Consider the following 6,961-nt stretch of genomic DNA (forward strand, 5'->3'; position numbering starts at 1 on the left):
GCTGTGTTCAGAATGAACCAATCGCATTGGATCTTATCTTTAAAAGTAATTTTAATCATACAGCTGTCAATCAATCAAATGATTCTGATTAACCTGTTCTTTAAGATCAGCTGTTTCTCTAAGATTTTCTTTACGTCTTTTTGGTTTTGCCCAACATGCGCTCAACCTTTCTCATTAAAAATCAACCAAGCTCAATTAAATCACAACAAATCATGTGGCAAAATACTTTATGATTGGATGAGACAAACTGCAAAAGGTATACCGATTTCATAATTCCATATCACCAAAAGCTACACCATACCCACAGTGAAGAATGGTGTTGGCAGCATCATATTTTAGAGCTTTTCTTCATCCTTTTCTATTCTGTAGGTGGGGAGAATCATGAATATCTACAAGTACCAGTTGGCTTCTGTGCAACACATTCAGCTGTCTGCTACTAAGGCTAAGATAAAGAGCAATTTCACGTCCCAGCACGACAACATTGAATTTGACCGTTTTCAGCTTATAAATTTAAAGAAAATGTGAATGTACACTATATTAGACCTTTTTATCCTGTTCTATTAGAAGAGCTATTCTAACCATACAGTTTCACCTTCACACCGTATCTTTTTGTACGAGTAAGCACAGTGCAGCACTCCCATTACGCTGATAACACGAGAGCATACTGTGTGTACTGTAACAGATCTCTCATCATCACCCTCCATGATTCCCATCCCCCTCTCAAAGCTCTGAAGTGAGCCCAGGGTCTCTGCCTTGGGCTGTACTTCCTGTCCCTCAGGAAAGAGCAGGACCTTGTGGGCCATGGGAGACTGGGCGTGATATTTATAGAGGCTCACTGTAGGACAAAGGAGTAGAGAGACGAGGAAGTCTGTGATAAAGTCTATGAAATAGCAGGTGCTATAGTGTATATGGCTTGAAACACAAGTAAGTACACTTCACAAAGTCACTTTACATCAGCATGGAAGGCCAATATCCAAATCACTTGGCACAACATGTGGAAAAAAGGCCTGAATATTTAGTCATCTGGCTCACAGCTAAAAACACCTCCCATTGCTTTTTTTTTTTAGCTTCAGAACTGCTGCATTTTAATCACTCCCCGTTCTCCACCTGGGCTCTCTTAAACAAACCCACTTAGCACCTGCCCATCCCCAGGGAACCAGCTAACCACTATGAGCTAACCACAGCAAGGAAAACACTTGCCTGGCACATCACGCTGAAGTTCCCCTCTCACTACGCCATTTCTTATTTACTTGATCTTTTTCATTTGGCTTTTCTTGGAGGATGAAGTCACTGTTTAAAGTGTAAAATGTGCGGTTTCAGTGTGTTTGGATATTAGAGGAGGACAGTGAGGAGTGGGTGTGCAGTGACTTGGCTAATGTTTGCTAACAGCCCATTCTCTGAAATGAGTAATCGTCTAACAAAAAAACATTCTAGCAAGCGCATTCTTTGTTCAAATTTGCATGCTTGTTTGCTGAAACTGAACAGAAACTGAACTTTAATACCGTGTACAGGTCAGGACAGGGCACATGCTTAAAACCAGCAGCTAGGACTGAAACACGCTGAATTTGTACATTCTTTTTGAACATCAGCAATGTGGAAAATCATTTTGTTTTTGTCAACTCAGGGGTTAAGCTCACTGTACAAGAAAGAGCATGAAAAATAGACTTTACATTTCCTTGCATTGCTCAATATTGTAATAATGACATTGTGTAGGCTGTTTTGCACAGAATATAAATGTCAAGATGGTTTTGATTGATGTTGTTTAAGAACTTGCAATACTCTTATGGAAAGTGGGCTTGTCTGCAACTGCATAACCAGCGTGACCTTTATCTTACATTATATAGCATTTTTTACATTAAATGTCAGGATGGATGAAGCAGGGTAGTGATTGATGCTTCTCAACTGGTGATGTGCTTTAGGGCAAGTGTTAGTGCTCTAACCCCACCTGAGAACATATTTATAACTACAGCCTTGGGGTATAAGAAAAAAAACACATTCAAGACCTAAAATACAGTACACTTCCTGGCCAAATGTATGTGGGCACCTTACTACTGAAAATCATGGGGATTTATTTGGAGTTGGTGCCCCTTTGGCTGCTATAACAGGTTCCACTCATCTGAGAAAGCTTGTCTGTAGCTTTTGGAACATGGATTTTGGAGATTTGTGCTTTTTTTAGACACAAGAGCATATGCGGTTTGACACTGATGGACATGGAAGGCTAAAGCGCCTTGCATGAAGTGGTGTTTCTAGTTCATCCTAAAATCTGTTCACTAGGGTAGAAGTCACTCAAGTTCTTCCACACTAATCTCACTTTGCGCATAGGGGAATTGTCACGTAAATTAATCAACACCTTCTAACCAATCAGATTAGAGAATTCACAGTGTTGTTTTACAATGCCATATTATAGTAAAGTAGAATAGTAAAATAATTAATATAAAAAAAAAAAACTGGGTGGAAATACCCTCGACGAATAGCTTCTGTCTAAACCTGCCCACATTATTAACGTGTGCGTGCAAAATGAGCATTTTCATTGCTGACTCTGCAACCTAGTCGTATTTTATAATCCCAAGTCTTCAAGTGCTTATACTGAACCTCCAAGGTGTTACCTTTGAAACAGTTTTATTAGCAGCTTGGCTTCGTTTTTGTTCTCCTGCCTGCCTGTGTTACAGATCTAACCTCTGTATCCAGGAAGAATTTATACACACACACAAATAGATCATCAACACATCTTACAAAACAACCTAGTCAGTGTTTCCAATCGTTGCTTCACAATTACACAAAAACTTCTCACAGGATTTTAAACGTTTCTTAAGCAGGGTAAATAAGTCATTATCCGAAGAGCAAGCAGGAAACACAAGGAGCTGAGAGAAGCTAATATGAGGTTAATGCACACGCCAAGTATTGACAAAAACCTTGGTTTGAGTCAATCTGAAACAAAACATGAGTGATCTATGTACTGTAAAATAGTGAGTCCACTGGGAATGAATGGGAAAATATCTATACAGTAGATAGTGGGGCTTTTATATGAGGCAGAAAAATCTAAAACAAAAAAAAGTTTGACTTTTTTTAACTATCTAGTTAGCAAGACATTTGGAATGGAATGGTCCTACACACCATTTACCACACCATTTGAAGGTAATTAGGGGTCCTTGTCCTACATTACTATCACTAGCTTTCCCTCATTGTTTGCTAGCTTAATTTTTAGCATGTGAATTGCATAGCTGTCAGCTACATTTAGGTCTTTTGCTGTTGTTGTTATTGATGTTGTTGTTTTTGTAGCTGTCACAGCTACATTCTAAAAAAAAAAAAAACCCAGAACAGATTCTTTCTTTTATATTGATTAACCCAACCAACTTAATCCACAATGTTAAAATATAGCACTTCAATATGGCTAGTTATTGAGCTGTATTTGTATTTCTAACTGTTCTTCTCCTAGTACCAAAATCAGCTGCCAAATTTCCTAAACTGTCATAAAATGAAGATTATACAAAGGATATGCAGTTTTATTGGGGATTAGCTAAAATGAAAGTATTAAGGAAAACCAAGAAATTACAAATAACCTTCCTGTTTCATATTATACAGCCATTTTAAAGCTTGCACACTGGATAATACATTACCACTAACATTTTTTTCTTCAGCATATACTCATAACTGAGATGAAAACTGATATAGAAAACATTAAAAGCAGATTATGTAAATTTCGAGCCTAATTGTTACAGAACTACATCCCTTCATACTGCCCACTACATAAGAGTGTAAAGGCCATTATGTTATGTAATGCTCATTAGTAGGATGTAAGAAAGTATTCAGGAATTGGCTTACTGGCCAGAGAAGTATTACCATAGAAATAGGACAAAATATGCACAGCCAGCAATGTTACATACAGAACAACATAGGAGGCATAGCCAAACTTCTAATTAATTACTTATGTCAGGTAATGGTGTAACTCAGTTTTAACAGTGTTTGAACTTCTGTGTTGTGTTTATAGGTCTCCTTTCATTAAAAGGGAGTAAACAACCTGATTTTGTATGATGAAAACAATTGGCACCTGAGTTGACAGACTAATATAACGACTTTGGTGCAGAGAAATGAGCAGACACACTTTCCTATAAGGACTTTGGTTAAGATGACATCCTGGAAATGGCGCTTTGCTTTTAATTCTCACTCAGCAAACTTTGTATCCTTGTCATGTTCTTTGGACAGTGAAGCCTATAATTATGTAAAGCAGTTTCATGATGCTTTCTTAAAACTGAGCCAGAATACTGACGAACTGCGATCATGCAGGAAATGACTTTTCCTTTTCCGACATCGGTTCCTCTATTCAGGCTGAGCTGTCTGCCTGAGTGGCAATCCCCTGTGCTATGAGTCTATCATGTGGTTTTACACCATCAGGTTTCTCATATAGCAAACAAACAAACCGAGAAACAACAAAAGTCCTGTATGACAGAGGCTGTATCATGTGGTTAAAAGAGTACTGTTCTGCAGATGAGTGAGAATCAGAGGAAGTGCTTGTCAGGGTCAGGTGGTGTGTCCGGGTCAGTCTGTTTCCTGAGAGAAAATCTCGTCCTGTCTTCAGCAGTGATGAGCTCACTCTGTAGTTCCCATAACCTCCATGAGCTCAGCTCCACAGCACCCATGAGATACACAGGAAAGCAAACTCATAAAAACTATAACACTAAAGGAGCTCACAAAATGTGGGTGAATATATTATTAATGATCTGAGTTTTCTATCTGAGTTATGTGTCTCTATCTGAGTTTTCTATCTGAGTCTTGTGATATGTGAAATTAAGAAATGACATATAAAATAGGTTTTTTGATTTGAATTAACAGGTCATGAAAAAAAGTATGATTTTTATCCCACAGATGAAAAACGTGTGCTGAATATTTAAGGATTCAACATACATTAATTATCTAGCAGTTTGGATGCTAGCTAACAGGCAATGCTTTAACATTTTTTTAGCTACATTGCTCTTGCTAAAGAACTCAGGGGGGGGATATAACAGGCATTTAACATTTGTTGAACAGTAATAATTTTGAAATGAAAACGACATTGGTAAACGTTTTATGATATATTTTTGTTTCTGAAGCATAAATAACAGCAAGTGCACAGTATGCTAGCCATGACTAGCTTTGACTGAAGTGGCACTAGTAATCTCGTCATGATTACAAAATGTAAATGTAATTCTGTATCAATACAACAAAAACATGAAACTCATAAACAATTAAATAAGACTTTCTCAGACAGTAAAGACAAATATGTCCGTTCCATGGCACTACTTTGTGATCTGAGATAAAACATTGTGAACTAGTTAGCTAGCATAGAATTGAAACAGAACTAAGTTAACTGCTATATAAAAGGTTTTACAACATTAGTAGCATCAATTTAGGTTAAATCTGTAGTGTTTCTTGCTATATATGACACTATACAATAGCTAACATACAAAATTAGCTAGTTAATGTTTTGCTATTAGCTTGCCTGTATAGTCTGCTAGCAACATCCAGCCTGGTTAATTGCCAAAATCTGTGCTATGGTGCCATTTTAATACATCTGTTTCATTCAGTAAAGAATATACCAGATACTTTCTATCTGGTTAAAATGATTAAGCATGAATTGAAGTAATGGCAGAAAAACAAGAAGAAAAAAAAAACATTCTTAGTAGCTTAAAATTTATTAAAACATTTAAACACTGTATCTTGTGGCACTGTCTCTCTTTCTCTCTCATTCTGCATGTATAAATACATACATACATACATACATACACATATAATCTGTTTCTCATAATGTACATGATGAGCAGCATATGGTCACATTTGCTCTGATTTATTAGACAGCTCTTGGAATCTTGGACTGTGGAACTGCACAGCTAAAAATCCCGTCTTTTGATGACACAATTTCAACAAAGAGAATATAAACACCAATGGACTTAGCATACTTCCCTATTGTTCTACCCCAGCAAAATACCATCTTGTCTAAATTACACCAGAGGGTCATGAGTGGAACCATCAAGCGCCATATGGAAGGATGTATTGAAAGGATGAAAGGATGTGCTTCAATGTAACGGACCACCTTTTTTTTTTAACCACAAACCTGTGAGTAAGATGTGACAACCATTAGAGTACCATTAGAGAACCATTAGAATCATGGTTTACTCCCCAGTTTCTCATCGCAGTCAGATCTTAGCATGATGAGCAACACTAAAAGGATTGTCTTGACACACAATCGTCATGCATTAAATGTGCTCTTGTTTTGTGTGAGAAATTCAGACTTGTTTAGAAGTGTTTTTGAGGAAGTATTCCCATCTGTAAGCACTCTAAATGCTCCACGGGATGTTTTGTTTGTGTATTTGGGAAGCCTTGGGCATCTCGTAAATACTACAGGTGTTTCCAGAACATATATTATAAAACCCCTAGCTGAACCTGCTAATGCTGTAGTCATTAGCATAATTAGAGAACGGTATAAAATAGCAGGTAATAATTGGCGTAAATAGAGGGGAGATGTTGACATTAAGGTGTGGTGTTGTGTGGTATGTGATTATAAAAAAAGGGGTTTAAAGACTTCTCTAGGTGGATGATGCTTGTCAGTGGACATCTTTGCAGTGTCGTTGGCTAGATCTTGATACAGATTTTTTTTAACTTGGTGATTGTCCAGAGGATTTGTTTCATAAGTGTACAAGATGGGAATATATTCCTTGCTCAGAACATGAAATGTATGACAAAACACCTCAAAGCACTATGTCTATTGCCTGCTTATGATGTCTAAGCTGATAAATATCTAAGCTTGCCAGGTCCATTATCTGTTCTCCACAGCCAAATTTAAGCTAGTGATTGGAGGTAGGACTAAAACACACTCCATTTTTCACTTTGGCTGAAACTGGATGCTAACAAGGTGATGAGATTGGATTAAAATTGAAGCAGTGGGGGTTTTTTCTCCACTGACCTTCCATTTATCCAGCTTCACTCC

Source organism: Tachysurus vachellii, chromosome 1, assembly GCF_030014155.1.
Source record: "Tachysurus vachellii isolate PV-2020 chromosome 1, HZAU_Pvac_v1, whole genome shotgun sequence".
Classification (NCBI taxonomy): Eukaryota; Metazoa; Chordata; class Actinopteri; order Siluriformes; family Bagridae; genus Tachysurus; species Tachysurus vachellii.